This window comes from Mustela erminea, chromosome 12 (genome assembly GCF_009829155.1).
Source record: "Mustela erminea isolate mMusErm1 chromosome 12, mMusErm1.Pri, whole genome shotgun sequence".
NCBI lineage: Eukaryota > Metazoa > Chordata > Mammalia > Carnivora > Mustelidae > Mustela > Mustela erminea.
This window is the reverse complement of record NC_045625.1, coordinates 48206459-48226083: the sequence shown is the minus strand read 5'-3', so window position 1 is coordinate 48226083 and position 19625 is coordinate 48206459. Positions and strand designations below refer to the sequence as shown.

Here is a 19625-nt window from a genome sequence, read left to right as displayed (position 1 = left end):
CTGAACTATACTCATCTGTGGAAGGAGTATATCCTAGAAGTAGGGTAGAGTATATCCCAGAAGGGGGTGAGGTGTACTTCCAGCCTAGTCTAAGATTTGTAGCAAGCAGTCAGATTAGTTCTAGGCTCTAGAATTAACAACCTAAGTCTTTCATTCCAGCCCCAAATTTGAATCTAAATTTTCTTTCTTTTTTTGAAGATTTTATTTATCCATTTGACACAGAGAGACAGAGAGAGAGAGAGAGAGAGAGAGAGAGACAGAAAGCACAAACAGGGAGTGGCAGAAAGGAGAGGGAGAAGCAGGCTCCTACTGAGCAGGTATCCCAAAGCAAGGCTCAGTCCCAGGACCACAGGATTGTGATCTGAGCTGAGGGCAGAGGCTTGACTGAGCCACCTAGGTGCCCTGAATCTGAAGTTTCAAAAGTGAAAAATCACAGGGGCACCTAGCTGGCTCAGTTGGTAGCGTATGAGACTCTTCAACTTGGGATTGTGAGTTTAAGTCCCTTTTTGGGCATAGAGCTTATTTAAAAAAAAAAAAAAAAGGTAAAAAATCACAGAGTAAACAGCATTCTTCAAAAGGACATTTCCTCACATATTCCTAAAAGCCACCCCTTCTGTAACAGAGGCAGTAAAGTTATTTATTGAGAGCCAGGGTGCCTGGATTCAAATTTTGGTTTTGCCACTAACAAGGTACATGTGCTTGGTCAAGATGCTTCCCATTCTGTGGCTAGGATTCCTTACTTAGAAAATGTAGGTAATAACTGTAACAGCTTCAAAAGTTGTTTTCTTGATTAAGTGTATTGATGTTCTTAGAACAGTAGTATTCATATAGTTAAGTGTACAATTAAAATTTTGACTAATGTGTCTCAAGAAATGGAGATAGTAGAGCTTTTAGTTGTATTTATTTATGAGAGAGAGTGTGCACAAGTAGGGTAAAGGGCAGGGGAAAGGGGAGAAGGAGAAGCAGACTCCCTGCTAGCGTGGAGCCTGACCTCGTGTTTAAGCACAGAATCCTGAGCTCTTGACCTGAGCCAAAGTCAGGCATTTAACCAACTGAGCCACTCAGATGCCCTTTAAGGTTTTTAAAAGTAATCTCTACACCCAATGTTGGGCTTGAACTCATGACCCTGAGATCAAGAGTTGCAGGCTCTACCTACTGAGTCAGTCAAGTACCCCCAAGGGAATGGAAGATGAATTTTGTTTTTAAACATTTTTTAAAGATTTTATTTACTTATTTGACAGACAGAGATCACAAGTAGGCAGAGAGGCAGGCAGAGGGAGGGGAAAGTAGGCTCCCCGCTGAGCAAGGAGCCTAATGCGGGGCTCGATCCCAGAACCCTGAAACCCTGACCTGAGCGGAAGGCAGAGGCTTTAACCCACTGAGCCACCCAGGTGCCCCTAGAAGATGAATTTTAAAAAAGAATTAAAATGGTCCTAAAAGAAGTTCTGATGCATTTAGAATTATGAATACCGAAGGGGACTATCATCTGTGAAAATTAATTCAGGAAAACTTCGCTATACTGGACTTGAGATGCTTGAAGGGGAAGCTGGTAGGAAAAGCCATACCCCTTAATAGCAATTACAGACCTAACAGAAAAATCTTCAACAGGACAGGATCATCAATTACAGGCTCCAATAGGGAAAGATGTATCTTTGCATCTCCTACAAGAAATTGACTACCCCTGAAACTCAGCAAGGAGAAACCAACATCACTCACAACTCTTTGCTTTTCTCCAATGGGTTTTCATTCAAAACAACCCCTCTCAACTTCATTCTTCTTCTCCATAGAAAAATATTCCTCCTCTTTGTTGGACTTGCCTATGGTTTTGCTGTAGCTTGATTGTCCTTGATTGCCATTCTCTGTTATTCCTGTTTAAACCCACCTTTTGCTGGTAAAATTTAACTGGCAGTTTATTTTTAAGGTTAACACATCAAATTCCATAAAATCAAATTTAACTGGCAGTTTATTTTTAAGGTTAACACATCAAATTCCATAAAACCAAGAAGGCCATTATAAACCTTCTAATACTACTTTCTCTCAAAGGATAACAGAGAGTGAATATAAAAGTAGGTTCAAAATTAATTTAGATTAATTCCTACAGAATGAATGCATAATAGGTTATTGAGAGAGCTGAAATGGCCTGTGGCATGTAATTGTTTTTCTAAAGTAGAGTATAGGGAACCAAATCCTTCCTACATATGAGAAGTAGAACTCTTGTCAGCACATTAAAATGACTTTGGAAACTTAAGAGTACCAATGCCAAGGACTCACAGCAGAGCAACTAAATTGAGAATCTCTAGAGACGGAGCCCAGGGACCAGTATTTTTAAAAAAATTCCCCACTTCTATATATACATACTTCTAAAGATATACCAGAGTTTGGAAAGGGCTGGATAAGTCAAGTTCTCTAGAGCGACGTGTCTTAACTCTTGTATATAATTTTTACACAACTTGAACTCCATTCCTTTTTTACTTGTTCATTTCTTTTTCTTTCTGCTGTCTCCTTTAGCTTGTTTTACCGTGACCCGTACTTTACAGCTTTCCTGTGGAAATGAGTGTGCACAGGTGGACATGCAGTAAGTATTAGACCAAAAAAAAAAAAAAAAAGAAAAAAAGTAACAATGATGTGTGCCTGCTGTCCCCAGATTAACTGAGCAGAAATATCCAGCCTATAACGTCCTGTAGGACTGTCCAACAGGTGGATGTACCCGTGTAGGTAGCATTGAGAGCTGCAGTGCTCTGTGTTGGCCAAAAGTACGAAGCAGCAACTACAAGGGGCAAGGGGAAGAACGAAGTGGCAGGTCGACTGTCTGCATTCCATTTTCTGAATCCTTAACGTTATCGGGATTATTGTTTTCGGGGAAACAAAATCTCAAAACACCAAGAAGCTGCTTTGCATCGCCAAAAGCTGCATAAGGGCAGCCTGCCAACAGGACTACCCAAGCACGGCGCAGTGGCATTCCCAAACAAGTTCCTTCAATCGGCTGTCTCGTGGGCTAATCCCCACTGCGGTGCAACTCCACAACCCCCACCTGCGCGCGCCTCTCTTCCTGCCCCCGGGTCCCTGCAGAGAAGCGCTCAGCAGTGCACGCCACCCTCTAGCCGCAGTGCGCGGCCTTGGCCTTGGCCGTGCGCGCGCGCGAAAGCAGAGAGGGGCGGGCCGAAGCCGGAGGAGGCGGGGCACACGCTTGCAGTCTGCAGTTCATTGGTTCTATCACCGTAGTCTCCGCCCCCAGGCGTTCGAGACGGCGGGGCGGGCCACGTCAGGCAGCCGGCGCGGGGCTGAGCTTGTGGCAGAAGGGAGGTAAGCGATGCGGGGTGGCAGGCGGCGAGCTGGGGGCCGCTGTCCCCTGCTTTGAGGCCGCTGGATCGCATTCGCCTGTGGCCTGTCTCAGCTTGGCGTGGAGGGCGGCTGAGGCCCTGCGGCCCTAGGGCTGTGCTGGGAAAGCGGGAAGGGGAGCATGTGGTGGCAGGGCCGCGCTGTGGCGTGGGTGGCCAGGAAGGGGATAGGTCTTGCTCTTTGCCCGCGTCCTGTCCTGTCTGGGCTCTGAACTCTCCTGCAGGACGAGGCCTTCTGCGTAGGACCGCTCCGCGATGCCGGGTGGGGCCGGCTCCCGTGCCTGCGGTGGGGCTCAGTGGAATCTTGACTCGGAAACGGATCAGCGCGATCCTTGCATATTAACCTGCTGCAGGTTGCAGTTCCTCCACTCTTCCCTGACCCGTTCCCTAGTTAAAAGGAGTGCAGGAGATTCCGGGCCGGTTTCTGGCTGGCTGGGGAGACCGTCTTATCTCCAGTGACTCACTCAGATCTTGTCCACTTGAATGCAAAGGCTTATGGGTGAGCAGGGCCTGTTTTCAGACTTCTCGATTCTCTGGCTCTATCCTCCCTTGCGGGAATTACCTGACAAAAATGGCATCTGTGTATGAATGTATGTTTTGATACACCTGCAACAGCTCTGCAGAGATTTGCAGAGACCTGGTTGTTGTATTTCACATAGGAGTTGTTTGTTGCACCGTGAGTTTTAATTTCGGCTGTGGCATCATGATCCTCCAGTTTAGCTCCTGAAATTGGAGCTTCTAAAATCAGTGAAGTCATCCTATTAAGTATCATGCAATCATTCATTCATCCGTTCAACAAACTTTTTGGATGAATTCCTTGATGGTCAGGGTCTTAGGTCAGAAACTAAAAAGGACATTCCCTGCCTTTTCTCTCATTTTATCTGCCAGTTTTATTGTTTAGATTTGAGATGTAATTTTGTTGTTGTTAATGATGGTTCAATTTCAGGTTCCAGATTTAGGTACAGAAGCTTATGATTCTATATCATAATATAGAGCTGTTCTGAGACCTCATTCGGTTTTTCTTACTCTCACCTCTAGTAAGCTTCAGACCATGATGACTAGAGGTTTTGTAATTCTGCTAACTAACTGTACAATGAAAGACCCCAGGTCTCAGGTGCCTATCTGTAAAGTGAAGGGATAGGATTAGAAGTATTCCGTAACTTTTAGATATTCAAGAAGTGGGAGGGCAATTGGCATGTTTACTGAACGGGGTTAACAGTTGGGAAGTGACCGTTTTAAAAACACAATGTGTATTATGATTATATGTTTTAATCTTTCTGAATCTGTCTACATGTCTCTTTGACTAGCAAGCAAGTGCAAATTTACAATTTTGATTTACATTCAGTTCCTGCATACAAAGCACTATGACTCATCTAAATTTGGAAATGTAATAATCCAAACCTTTTTAGTGTTATGTTTAAAGGTATGATGTAAAAACTATTGGGGGCACTTGGGTGGCTCAGTTTGTTAAGCGTCCCACCGTTGACTTGGCTCAGGTCATCGTGCTCTGTGGGGAGCCTGTTTGAGATTCTCTCCCCCTTCCATTACCCCTCCCCGACGTGTGCTCATGGTCTTTTGCTCTTTCTACAAGAAATAAATCTTTAAAAAATTGGGTAAGTATACAATTTTCAAAGTATTTTGAGTTGCAGTGGTAGGTTAGTGGTAGCCAAAACCTCTGCCTTGGTTATCATGCTTATACTTTGGTAAAATGTTAGGTAGTTACCATCACCTGGCTAATACCTATCAATATCATGTCTATGTTAGCATTTATTTTATCAAGCTAAAATTTACTGGATTTCGGTTGACTGCTACTTCCACTTGAGAAAGTGGAATACTGATGGTTATTGATAACCATAAATAAATCATTAGTTTGAGAATGAAAATGTCCATAGAGATATACTAATAGCTTTTCTTTTCTTTCTTTCTTTCTTTTTTTTTTTTTTTAGATTTTATTTATTTATGTGAAAGAGAGAGAGAGCCAGCAGGAGCAGGGGGAGGGGCAGTGGTTATTCGATAAGGACTCACTGCTGAGCATGGGCTGGATCGCAAGACCCTGAGATCAGGGTTTGAGCTGAAGTCAGATGTTTAACCATCTGAGCTACCCAGGCACCAGTAACAATAGTTTTTCACTTGCTGTTTGGTTGATGGGACTTGCAAATAAATTGTTTGGCCTTCCTGCGGGTGTAAAATAATTTCTAAAATACTTCTGAGGCATAATATTCATAGACTTGTGATAGTTTTTGGATGTTACCCACAAATCATTATGTGAATTGTTTATGTCACAATTAGGGGTTTGGAAAGTTTAAGGAAATACAGCTTTCCAAAATTTTTCTTTTGCTGTACCTTTCCATTTCTAGAGATGGACCAGATCGAGATGGGAAGATTGAAGAGAAATGCAAAAACTGAGGGAAAAAATCCAAGAGGAGGCTTTTTTTTTAAATTGGAGGAGAAAAAACACAGTGAAAAATACAATTATAACTATATTTAGAAGAAAAGTAAGGAACTAATAGTGTCAGGATTATTGGTAGGTCTGTAGCACAATTTGATTTTTTTTTTAAATTGAAGTATAATTGGTGTACAGTATCCCTATTAGATTCAGGGGCGTATCATAGTGATTTGATATTTTTATACGTTATAAAATCCCTATAAGTCTAGTTATCATCTGTCACCATGGAAAATTCTTACAATCTTATTTGCTATATTCCCTAGGCCTTACTTTACATTCCCTTGACTTACTGATTATGTATCTGGAAGTTTGTACCTCTTAATCCCTTTCACCTATATTGTGTGCCTTCCAGATACTATCCCCTCTGGTAACTAACTGTTTACTCTATCTGTGACTTTGTTTCTGTTTTGTTTGTTTGTCTTGTTTTTCGGATTCCACCTATAGGTGAAATCATATAGTGTCTTTCTCTGTATGACTTATTTCACTTAGCAAAATACCCTCTAGGTTCGTCTATGTCGCAGATGGCAAGATTTCATTCTTTTTTACGGCTGACTAGTATTCCGATGTGTGTGTGTCTGTGTAAATGTACCACATCTGTTTATCCATTCATCTATCAATGGACATCTATTAATGGTTCTTAAAAAAAGAAACCCAGTGTGATAATTTAAACTTTGATCACATTACATGTGGGTAATACATTTTTTTTTTAGGAGATGAGAAATCTATATTGTGTGTGTATGTACGTGAATATATGTTTTTAACTTGTATTTAAGTAATCTCTATAGCCACCGTGGGGCAGGAACTCATGACCCTGAGATCAAGTTGCATGCTTCTCCCACTGAGCTGGCCAGGAACCCCTATATTGTATATTTTTTTAAGAAGTACTATAGGTCTAGAGATGAGTAGTATAATAAAATATGGTATAGTTACGTAAGTATAAGTCTGTGATTCATAATTCATGATAAATTGGATCGAGGTAGTATATACTTTTTTTTCATAATATTTTATTTGTTTATTTGAGAGAGAGGGCAGAGGGAGAGTACCAGTGAGCACAAGCAGGGGGAGTGACAGAGGGAGAGGGAGAAGCAGGCTCTTCATTGAATAAGAAGCCCAACACGGGGCTTGATCCCAGGATCCTGAGATCACAACCCAAGCTGAAGGCAGATGGTTAACCAACTGAGCCACCCAGATGCCCCACTCTGTATACTATCTCCACATGATAGTAAACAAGATTTGCTAAGCTTATGGGACAAAGGATGTTTATTGGTTTTTCTCCCATTTAAATTATTTGAAATAAACTTTGAAGCAATGGGAAAGATCCCATCTATTTTCTTTCTTTCTTTCTTTCTATTTTTTTTTTTAATGATTTTATTTATTTATTTGACAGATCACAAGTAGGCAGAGAGGTAGACAGAGAGAGAAAGAGGAGGAAGCAGGCTCCCTGCCGGGCAGAGAGGCAAATGTGGGGCTTGATCCCAGGACCCTGGGATCATGACCTGAGCTGAAGGCAGAAGCTTTAACCCACTGAGCCACCCAGGCGCCCCGATCCCATCTATTTTCAAACAGCAGATTGAACATTGTTGTTTTTATAACTTGGGTCCCCAAGGCACTCCTGGCTTCATAATTTTTTATCCTATTTCAAGTCACATTGGAAGTAATAACATTGCATTTCTGATTTTGAAATTTTGTTAAATTTATATTTGCTTTTGTTCAACTAGAATTATTTTAGTTTTTTTATTTGAAGATGTTTAAAAGCTTTGATATTAAATACCATACAGTTTTCCATTGTTCATGAAGAGAAAACTTTAGGCCCAAGGAATTTGAAAATCCAAGCTGCATAGATAGTCAGTTGTTATTATTATTATTTATTTAGAGATTTATCTTTTCATTTGCCTGGGGAACCAATGAAGCAGTCCACCCAGGCTCCTAAACTGGAGATTTCAGTGCATTAAACTGTATCTTTATTTTGTATTTTGGTCAAACAAATGACTGTATGCTAATTTGGCTGTTCAGCATGTTGAACAAATGTTAAAATTGTGGATGTTGTAACTGTAGTTTTGTTAAGTTTTCTGGCTGCCAGTGTGTACTTTTGTCTCTTTAAAAACCTTTTTCCTTTGGCTTAGGTGCTCTCAGAATTTAAAAAAAAAAAAAAAAAAATTATTTATTTATTTGAGAGAGAGAGGGAGAGACAGCAAGTGCCCACAGGAAGCGGGGAGGGGCAGAGGGAGAGGGAGAAGCAGACTCCTGCTGAGCAGGGAGCCGGCTGCAGGGCTCCATCCCAGGACCCTGTGATCACAACCTGCACCGAAGACAGATGCTTAACTGAGCCACGCAGGTGCCCTAACTTTCAGAATTTACTGTAAATTTTACTCTATTTAACCATCATTGAACAGGTTGGTTTAGGTAATGAAACCATTAGGTTTTAGTATATATTAGGACACAGGGAGGGAGTGGAGGAAACTTTGTATTAAAATTTGTATTCTTGAAACCTGTAAGTAAATTGAATTTTAAGAGTCATAGATATTAAATACTGTATGTATTTTATTTTATTTTTTTCATTCAATAAAGAGTATCTGCTCTGGTCCAGGCCCTAACTTTCCTTTGAGGAACTTACACTATTGAATGGAAGCCCCGGAGAAGGCCAAAATACAAAGAAATAAATTATAGTTAGATGCTGCTTTGAGTACTGTGGGGATAGAGGAGAACTGTATGTGTGTCAGATTTCAGAGGAGTCAGAGAAGGCTTTTTGTTGGAGTGTTTGCTTGAACGGAATTTTGACAGCAAGTAGAAGTTAGCTGGTGAGGATGGAGGATGAAGCATTCTAGGCACAAGAAAGCCATGAAGCTAAATCAACAGATGCGAGACAAAACAGATTCTTAATGTATTAAGGGGAGGACAGAGAGATGAGGTTGAATATGTAAACAAAGGGCCCACAATGAAAGGCCCTCTTTCTTTCTGTGTTAAAGGTTTTTAACTTGACCCTTGAGGCTGTGGTGATCTCTGGGTAAGAGATTTTAAGTTGAAGATCAGTTTCATGTGGCAAGGTTAGGTAGGAATGAATTGTGGTGGCGTGAGGCCTGCTTGATAAAGCTCCAAATTAGCAGTGGGGCTTGAGAGAATAGGATGGATCCAAGATAATGTCAGGATGATGAAACTGGTGTCCAGTTTGATATGTGGGTTGAGGAAAAGGTGGAGTCAAGATGCTTCCCAACTTTATGACTTCCCACAATAGGAATCCCATCTGGGTTAGCAGGTGACCAAGATCAGTCTTGGATATGCCTTTGGGTCACACAGTTGGTACTATTCCGTGGGTAACTAGCTGCACTGCTCTGGGGATGAGAACAGGATTTTTTTTTTTTAAGTTTTATTTATTTATTTATTTTAGAGAGCATGTGAGATCAGGGGTTGGGAGTTGGGAGAGAGGAAGAGGGGGAGAGAGAATCTTGAGTGGACTCCTTGCTGATCCTGGAGCCTGGCTTGGGGCTTGAGCCCATGACCCTAAGATTGTGACCTGAGCTGAAATCAAGAGTCCCGTGCTTAACCCCTGAGCAACTGAAGCACCCGGAGGAGAGGATTTTATACAGTATAGAGATTAGGATGCTCTTAGCACGTAGGTGATAGTTGGAACAGGGTGTATATGGCTATAGATAACCTAAGAGAGTTTCTAGAATAAGAAAGAATAAAACAGGGATGCCTGGGTGGCTCAGTCAGTTAAGTGACTGCCTTTGGCTCAGGTCCTGGGATGGAGTCCCATGTACGGCCCTCCGCTCAGCAGAGAGCTTGCTTCTCCTTTTCCCTCTGCCTGCCTCTCTCTCTCTCTCTCTCTCTCTCTCTGTGTGTGTGTGTGTGTGTGTGTGTCAAATAAATAAATAGATAAAATCTTAAAAGACAAAAAGCAAGAGAAACTCTGGGAAGCACCATCACGTAAGGAAGATGGTCCAGTGAAAAAGAATGAAAGGGAACAGCCTAATGGACATTGGAGCTCTAGAAGACAAGGAGGTGGGGAATTTTAGGGGAGAATGGTGAACTGTTTAACACCATGGAGAACTGAAGAGAGAGCTCACTAGAGGTTTTAGGAAGGTCTACCAGATAGGCAAGAATCATTAGTTTAGGGACGCCTGGGTGGCTCAGTTGGTTAAGCAGCTGCCTTCGGCTCAGGTCATGATCCCGGCGTCCTGGGATTGAGTCCCACATCGGGCTCCTTGCTCAGCAGGGAGCCTGCTTCTCCCTCTGCCTCTGCCTGCCATTCTGTCTGCCTGTGCTTGCTCTCTCCCCCTCTCTCTCTGATAAATAAATAAAATCTTTAAAAAAAAAAAAAAAGAATCATTAGTTTAGGGGTGCCTGGGTGGCTCAGTCGGTTAAGCATCTGACTCTTATTTCCACTCAGGTCATGATCTCAGGGTCCTGGGATAAAGCCCCATTTGGGTTCTGTGCTTAGAAGAAGGGAGTCTGCGGGAGGATTCTCTTGCTTTTCCTCTGCCCCTCCCCCATCCAAGCTCGTTCTCTCATAAATAAATCTTAACAAAAATTATCATTGGTTTGTAATTTTACTAGCTTGTTTAATTGTGTGACTTTCTGTAGCAAAAGTCAGTAGATCCAAAGATTTTAAATAGTTGGAATGATCCAGTATTTGGATTTTGTTAAGTACTTTGAGCTCAAAGGATTAGCAAGACAATGGTTGAAGTGATGGAATGTGAGGTTTGGACTGAATGGAGGTGGGGACCAAGCAGGAGGAGGCTGAAAGAGTGAAAGAAAGTAATTGGTACTGGGATTCTTGGCTGGCCCAGTCAGAAGAGCATGCGACTCTTGATATCAGGGTCATGAGTTCAAGCTTCACGTTGGGTGTAGAGATTACTAAAAAGATAAATAAATTGAAAAAAAATTGGTTCAAGAGATTAGAAGTCTGGGCAAAGTAAATACATAAGTGTATGTAGGCATAAGGGAGATAGCTGTTAGAATAATCTGGATTCAGAGAAGAAGATTGGAGTTTAAAGTTTTAAGGTGCTAATGGAATGTAGGGTTTGGCCATGGATGTAGATTGCTAAAATGGAGGCGACAAGGAGATATTCAAGAGCAGTGAGACTGGTGTGTTGGATGAATCACTCACCTTGGACATGGACCTCAGAAGATCTTGGTACCCAGGGCAGAGAGGTAGACAATGGTTTCTGAGGTTTTAGATCATGGATAGTAGTTATCAGTATATATGGGAGATTAAGATACTTGGGTGGCATGCCCTCAGAAGTATGGGGGTAAATGGTAAAGAAATGTTCTTCTGGGCACTGGAGCCTAGAAGGATGATTAACTTTCACTGAAGTGGCCACCAAAGAAGCAGAGTATAGTTTTCATTAGGTCTAAGAAGTAGGGGGACACCTAATGAAGACGCTGAGCATGTAATAAGAAAGTTTGGTGATCATGGTATCAGAGTGCAAGAGGTGAGGACTGGTTAGTGTTTACTGAAGAGGAAGGCAGATGAGGAAGAGGTTAGACTTGGGTGTGAGCAAGGCTGAAGCATATGAAAATTTTAGAGTTACAGATAGTTTGCATGTTGGGGTGCCTGGGTGGCTCAGTGGGTTAAAGCCTCTGCCTTCTGCTAAGGTGTTGATCTCAGGGTCCTGGGATTGAGCTCCGCATCGGGCTCTCTGCTCAGGGGTGAGCCTGCTTCCCCCTCCCTCTTTCTCTCTGTCTGCCTCTCTGTCTACTTGTAATCTCTGTCTGTCAAATAAATAAATAAAATCTTTTTAAAAAAATAGTTTGCATGTCAAGTTCAGATGAAGCTTGTCAGCTTTTACCCATCAAATTGTACTAGTTTCTGTTTAGTAGGACAGCAGATAGAGTTCTCTTTTATTTTTATTTTTTTTAAGATTTTATTTATTTATTTCACAGACAGAGATCACAAGTCAGACAGAGATCACAAGTAGGCAGAGAGGCAGGCGGAGAGCCCGATGGGGGCTTGATCCCAGGACCCTGGAATCATGACCTGAGCAGAAGGCAGAGGCTTAACCCACTGAGCCACCCAGGTGCCCCTAAAGTTCTCTTTTAAATTTAAGATTAAAAACCTGTCACCATTGAATGTTTGTTATTTGTCAGAGGAGAGGCAATGGCCTTTTTGCTTTTTGGACTTCTTTTTGAACTTTGGACTTCCAAAATACTTTTCATCACATGGGCTGGCTCTCATGTATTATTAGTGGTAGGTGGGCATACCTGTGTTTTCTGTGGTTTCCCTCCTATTATTTTAGGACTTAGAGTCACATTGAAGAGGCTCTCTTCTCTCTCTCTCTCTTTATTATTATTTTTTTTAATACTTTATTTATGGGGCACCTGGGTGGCTCAGTTGATTAAGCGACTGCCTTCGGCTCAGGTCATGATCCCGGAGTCCTGGGATCGAGTCCCACATTGGGCTCCCCGCTCCATGGGGAGTCTGCTTCTCCCTCTGACCTTCTCCCCTTTCATGCTCTCTCTTTCTCTTTCTCTCTCTCTCTCTTTCAAATAAATAAATAAATAAATAAATCTTAAAAAAAAAAAAAAGACTTTATTTCTTTGACAGAGACACTGTGAGAGAGGGAACACAAATAGGGGGAGTGGGAGAGGGAGAAGCAGGCTTCCCTCCGAGGGAGGCTGATGTGGGATTTGATCCCAAGACCCTGGGATCATGACCTGAGCCATAGGCAGAGGCTTAATGACTGAGCCCCCCACTCCCCACTACTGAGTCTCTTTGTTTCAAGGACAGCTCCTCACTCATGCATAATAAGATCGTATTCCTTTCACCTACTCAAGGCTTTGGCTCCAGTAGCTCTCTATCCTGCAAGATTGCATTTCCTCATTACTAGATTATCCCCTTCAGTATGTAAACATGTGCTTATTTCTCCTATCTTAAAATAATTACCTTTTGGGGCACCTTGGTGGCTCAGTTGTTAAGCGTCTGCCTATGGCTCAGGTCATGATCCTAGCATCCTGGGATCGAGCCCTGCATTGGGTTCCCCGCTCAGGGGGAAGCCTGCTTCCCCCTCTCCCACTTCCTCCTGCTTATGTTCTCTCTCTCACTGTGTCTCTCTCTGTCAAATAAATACATAAAATCTTTAAAAAATTTTTTTAAATAATTACCTTTTGATGGGGGTGCCTGAGTGGCTAGGCTGGTCAAGTGTCTGAGTCTTGACCTCAGCTCTGGTCTTGGTCTCACAGCCATGAGTTCAAGTCCCACATTGGGCTCCATGCTGGGTGTAGAGCCTACTAATAGTAATTAGCTTTTTTTTTTTTTTTTTTTTTTTTTTTTTTAAAGATTTTATTTATTTACTTGAGAGAGAGACAGTGAGAGAGAGCATGAGCGAGGAGAAGGTCAGAGAGAGAAGCAGACTCCCCATGGAGCTGGGAGCCCGATGTGGGACTCGATCCCGGGACTCCAGGATCATGACCTGAGCCGAAGGCAGTCGTCCAACCAACTGAGCCACCCAGGCGTCCCAATAGTAATTAGCTTTTGAAGCCCCTTGCTGGCTCAGAAGGTAAAGCATCAGCTCTTGATCTTGGGGTTATAAGTTTGAGTCCCACGTTGGATGTAGAAATTATTTAAAAATAAAATCTTTAAGGGTGCCTGGGTGGCTCAGTGGGTTAAGCCTCTGCTTTCGGCTCGGGTCATGATCCCAGGGTCCTGGGATCAAGCCCCACATCGAGCTCTCTGCTCAGCAGGGAGCCTGCTCCTCCCTTTCTCTCTGCCTGCCTCTCTGCCTACTTGTGATCTCTGTCAAATAAATAAATAAAATCTTAAAAAAAAATCTTTAAAGGTTTGGGAGGCTTACTCAGAGGAGAATGTGACTTTTTATTGTAAAAAAAATTTTTTTTAATATTTATTTATTTATTTTTAGATTTTATTTATTTATTTGTCAGAGAGATAGAGAGGTACAGGCAGGCAGAATGGCAGGTAGGGGCAGAGGGAGAAGCAGGTTCCCTGCGGAGCAAGGAGCCCTATGTGGGACTCGATCCCAAGACCCCGAGATCATGACCTGAGCCGAAGGCCGCTTAACTGACTGAGCCACCCAGGAATCCCCCCTTTTTTTTTTTCTTTCTTTCTTTCTTAATTTTTTTTTTTTTTTTAAGATTTTAGTTACCCGTTTGTTAGAAAGAGAGAGAGGGAGGGAGTGCACAAGCAGGGGGAAATGGCAGGCTGAGGTAGTAACAGGCTCCTCACTGAGCAGGAAGCCCTATGTGGAACTTGATGTCAGGAGGGTGGAATTCAATCCCAGGACTGGGATTGCGACCCAAGCTGAAGGCAGATGCCTAACCCACTGACTCACCCAGGCATCCATGAGCATGTGACTTTTGATCTCAGGGTCGCGAGTTTGAACCTTCGTTGGGTTTAGAGATTACTTAAATAAAAACTTAAAAATATAAAATCTTTAAAAACAAAATTTCCTGTCTTTACTCCGTATCCTCCTTATGACACTGCACAATTTCTGTTTTCCACTTTGTGGCAAAGCTTATACTCATGTGTCCAGTGATTTTCTTCTCATTCTTCCTCAGACCCTCTCTACTTGGCTTCCCTCACCACTCCGAAAAAATGTACTCTTCTTAAAGTGACTAATGACTTTGATCATGCAGAATCCAAAGGTCTGGTTTTCAATCCTCATCTCTTACCTGGCCAATCAGCATTTCTACCCCAATTTTCTTGAGATATAATTGACCCATGACATTGTGAAAGTTTAAGCTATGCAATGTGTTGATTTCATACATTTGTAAATTGCAGAATTGTTACCACCATGACTAGATGCCTCCTTTAGCCTGTCACATAGTTACCATTTTCTGTCAGCATTTTTTGAAACTGTTGACCAAGTTCTGCTTCTTGAAACACTTTCTTCCCGTATTTCTCAAAGGTGCCACAATTCCTAGTCTTTCTTTTACCTGACTGCCCCCTTTCAGGTCCCTCACTGGTTTTTTTCTTACCTCTCTGACCTCTTAACGTTAGAGTGCTGCTGGGCTCGGTCATTAGACCTCACAGTCCCTCAGTCATATCTTAAATCAGTCTTAAAATACTGGTAATACTCTGTTAGCTGCTCAATTTATATTTTTAGCCTGGGCCTTGTCCTTTGAAATCCAGACTCTGCGTATCTGGATACCTACTCTGCATTTCTATTTGGATGATCAGTAGAAATCTCAAACTTAGCTCCTGAGATCTGCCCTGTACCTGCTTCATCTGCGGACTTTCTCACCTCAGTTCATGGAAACTCCTTCATTTCTATGACTTTTCCCTTTCACAATCCTCACATAAATTATTAGGAAAGCCTGTTGACTGTACCTTCAGAATGTCTAGAATCTGAGTACTTCTCACCTGCTGCTCTCAGTCTCTGTGTGTGATGTTTTAATAGCCTCTATATTGGTTAGCTGTTATGACCCGCCTTCAAAATCTAGTGTGGTAAAGCCACCATCATTTTTTAGCTTATGATTCTGGGGTTGGCAATTTGGGTTGGGTTTGAGGTGGGGGAGGGGGCACTTCTTTTGTTAGTCTCACCTGGGGTCGCTCATGTAGCAAATGGGGACTAGGTTTGGAGGCTTTGTCTGGGATGGTGTGTCTCTGCTGCATGGGCTTCCAGCAAGCAGCTCCTGCTGCTTGTGGGGCTCGATCCCAGGACCCTGAGATCATGACCTGAGCCGAAGGCAGAGGCTTAACCCACTGAGCCACCCAGACACCCCTGCCCCATGCTTCTTAACATGGTGGTCTAATGGAGGAAACAAGAAAGCAAGAGGAAGCAGCATGGCATTGGGACTAAAAGCCCACAACGTCACTTCCTCTGCTGCTGATTAAAGCAGTCACAAGGAAGCCCAGATTCAAGGGGATGGAGAAGTAGATGACTTGATTATGAGGGGAGCAGTGAAGTCACTTTGTAAAGAAATGTGCACACAGGAATTGGGAAGAATTTGGGGGCATTTTTTGCAATCTACTGTAGTCCTCTAATTGCTCTATTCTCTCTTTGCCCCTGAAATACTGTCAGCAGAATACCCAAAGTGATTATTTTTAAAACATACATAAAGATTTCTCTTCTTGGGATGCTTGGGTGGCTCAGTCAGTTAAGTGTGTGCCTTCGGCTCAGGCGATGATTCCAGGGTCCTGGGATCGAGTCCTGTTTTGGGCTCCTCGCTCTTCAGGGAGCCTGCTTCTCCTTCTCCCTCTGCCTGGCGCTCCCCCTGCTGTGCTCATGCTCTCTCTCTGACTCCCCCACCCCCAAATCGATTTCTCCTTTCATCACTTTTCCAGAACCCTCTAATGGCTTACCAAAGTAAAAGACAAAGTCTTTGCAGTGGTCTTTGAGGGCTTCTGCCATCTGACTCCTTTGTTGCTTCCCTAACTTCATTTCCAGCTACTCTGCCCCCAGTCAGTAAACCTGCTCTGCTAGCCTCATTGCTGTTCCCCAGACCTTAAGGATACATTTTCCCATGGTGATTTTTGTACTGCTGCTCCTTCTGCCTGGAATCCTTTTCTTAGAGATGGGACTCCTTTACTTCAGTTAAATCTTGGCTTATGTGTGAGCTTCTCATTGACCATTTTTGTAAAATTAGAACCCCTTTCTATCTGTCCCCCTTTCCTGCTTTACTTTTGTGTATAGACCTTATCTTTTAAGATGCTATATCATTACTGTTTTCCTTATTTTTGTTTTGCCTCTGTTAGGAATGTAATCCCTTATAAAGGTAGGGACTTTTGTTTTTTATTTTTAATTATTATTATTTTTTAATTTTAGAGAGAGGATAAAGAGAGGGAGAGAGAGTGCATGGGGTGGGGGAGGGAGAGGGAGAATCAGACTCCCCACTGAGCAGGGAGCCCAATGTGGGGCTTGATCCCAGGACCCCAGGATCATGACCTGAGCCGAAGGCAGATGCTTAATCCACTAAGCCACCTGGGTGGCCCAAGGCAGGGACGTTTGTATCTCCAGTACTTAGGACAGCATCTGACACAAGGTAGCATCTAGTAAATATTTGTCAAATGAATGAAATGTAGGTTTTTTTTTTTTTAAAGATTTTATTTATAATTATTTGACAGACAGATATCACAAGCAGGCAGAGAGGCAGGCAGAGAGAGAGGAGGAAGCAGGCTCCCTGCCGAGCAGAGAGCCCGATGTGGGGCTTGATCCCAGGACCCTGGGATCATGACCTGAGCCGAAGGCAGGGGCTTTAACCCACTGAGCCACCCAGGCCCCCGAAATGTAGGTTTTGTTACTGAACTTTTTTCAGGTATCTGGGTATCTCTTCCATGTTTTATGGAAGAGCTCTTGAAACAGATTCTGGCTATTACCCAAGGAAATTTGTGGCCTCTTCTTGCAAGTATGTATGTATGTATGTATTTATTTATTTATTTTTGCAAGTACTTTTGTGATCCTGTTTTTTTAAGAGCCAAATTGTTTTTCCACATCCAAGCTCTTTATTCTTTGGAAGAAGAGTGTCTTGTTCTCGAATCAGCTGCACAGAATACCTGTTCTTTTTTTTTTTTTTTTTTAAAGATTTTATTTATTTATTTGACAGACAGAGATCACAAGTAGAGAGGCAGGTGGAGGGGGAGGGGGAAGCAGGCTCCTCGCTGAGCAGAGAGCCGGATGTGGGGCTCAATCCCAGGGATCACTACCTGAACCGAAGGCAGAGGCTTAACCCACTGAGCCACCCAGGTGTCCCCAGAACACCTGTTCTTTAGGTACTTTCTAGCTGCCTCTTCACTTTGAGTTGTAAATCCATAACATTTTTGTTCAAAGTGAAGCTGAAACTTTATATGTGAAAGAGACAGTCTAAGATAGAAAATTTTCAAACCTTTTCTTGAACTGTTGGACCTTTTTCTTTTGATATCTTCAGGAAAAAGAGGTATTTTTTCAGTTGAAACAGCGTTGCGTTAAATTCTAATTTATAACATAGTCATAAATCATTCTGACCTGGGAAGCATGAGCATAACCTTTGAAATTAGTGATTATGAATGAAAATGATAATCTCTTAAGTGCCTCAACCTCCAGGTTATTTTTGTATTTTGGTTTTGTTGCATATTGTCAAGGAAATCTTCATTCATATTGATTGGCCGTTGCAAGCAATAATAATCTTTTTTCTCTTCAGTTCATTGTAATCTTAAAGTCTCTGGTTACCTAGTTTTCCTGTGGAAAATTTTGAACACACACATAAATAGGGACTATAATAAATGAACTTAAATGAAATTAATATTTTGTTGATCTTGTTTTGTTTCTCTAACATTTTTCCTCCTTCAGCATTTTCTGCAAAAGTGATTATTTTTTTTTTTTTTTTTTTTTTTTTTTTTTTAAGATTTTATTTATTTATCAGAGAGAGAGAGGGAGAGAGAGTGAGCACAGGCAGACAGAATGGCAGGCAGAGGCAGAGGGAGAAGCAGGCTCCCTGCTGGGCAAGGAGCCCGATGTGGGACTCGATCCCAGGACGCTGGGATCACGACCCGAGCCGAAGGCAGCCGCCCAACCAACTGAGCCACCCAGGCGTCCCAAAAGTGATTATTTTTAATTAATATCTTAAGTTAATTAAAAATTACTATTAAGTGTAACAATTTAATTTTACTGTTTTATTTTAAACATAATTTCTGTGCCATTATCATACCCCAATTTCTCAAGATTATCTGATACTCAGTCCCTCCCTATTTCAGAATTTCTTGGTTATGCCAAGAATGTCTTATTAAAGTTGTTTTGTTGGAATCAAAATCCAAATAATGCCCCCAGATTGTATTTGGTGATTAAGTCCCTTAATCACTTAACCTGTAATAGTCCCTCCAGCCTTTCTTTTTCGTATGTCATTGAGTTGTTGGAGAATCAGTCACTTGTCCAATTAAATGTCCCAAATTCTGAGCTTATTGTCAAAATCCCCTGGTTTTTGTTTACTTTGTTCCTCTATGTCTTGAGTTTTCTATAAATTGGTGGTTAAATATGGAAAGCTGTATGGGGTGATTTTTGAAATGCTTTAGGCGGGAGTATTCTTAGAGGGTTCCATGTATGTCTTCTTATCCTGTCACAACAGGAGGACGCAGCATCTGGTTTTCTTACTTCGAGTGATGCTGAGATGAATGAATGGATGCTGGTGGGGTCATCCTGATCCCTTTAATAATGAAGTTCCCATCCTCCTTTAACCTAGGAGTTTCAGCAATGATTGATGTTTCTATCACAGATCAATTATCTATTAAAGTGACTTCATATCTTTAAAGTTTTTTTTTCTTTGAAGAAATGAATACTTCCAAATTTTCTTACATTTCTGTTCACAGTATCACTTTACAACCAAATTTTTCCCTCCCTCGATTCTAAATTTATTCCCATTCGCCATGGTTTTAGAATGTCTAGGACATTTAACATAAAGCTCGGAAGGAGATATAAAGTAGAAGGGACAGGGAAGGCTGGGGGAATGGGAAAGTAAGCGTTCTCTGCCCACCTACCTGCTGGATAACCTGTCTTCACTCTCTCCTTTAGGCCTGGTGGGCCACAGAGGCCTAATGGGGTTTGGAGAGTGGGTGCGACTGGGGCAGTGTGGACAGCAGCCTTGGTATTGGATATGAGCCAAGTGTAAATAGAGGCTGGAGCTAAGCATACACATTAGTTGTTGTTGTTGCTTATTAATTTTTACTTATTTTTTAAAATTTCAGTGTCCCAGAATTCATTGCTGATGCACCACACCCAGTGCTCCATGCCATACGTGCCCTCCATAATACCCACCACCAAGCTCACCCAAACCCCCATCCTCCCCTCTCCAAAACCCTCAGTTTGTGTTCAGAGTCCACAGCCTCTCATGGTTCATCTCCCCCTCCAATTTCCCCTAACTCACTTCTCCTCTCCATCTCCCCATGTCCTTCGTGTTATTTCTTAAAGCATACACAT

At 42.3% G+C, this 19625-nt stretch overlaps 1 protein-coding gene across 3 annotated transcripts in view; it reads left to right on the top strand.

The window, feature by feature from the left end:
- Positions 1 to 3237: 3237 nt before the first annotated feature.
- The window catches only part of FOCAD (focadhesin), a 304328-nt gene continuing 287940 nt past the window's right edge, over positions 3238 to 19625 (top strand). For 2 of the 3 annotated variants that reach the window (XM_032306228.1, XM_032306231.1), the window contains exon 1: positions 3238 to 3303. The gene's annotated coding sequence lies outside the window, so the exon portion shown is untranslated. The remainder of the gene's footprint in view (positions 3304 to 19625) is intronic. The other variant, XM_032306229.1, reaches the window with a different exon arrangement.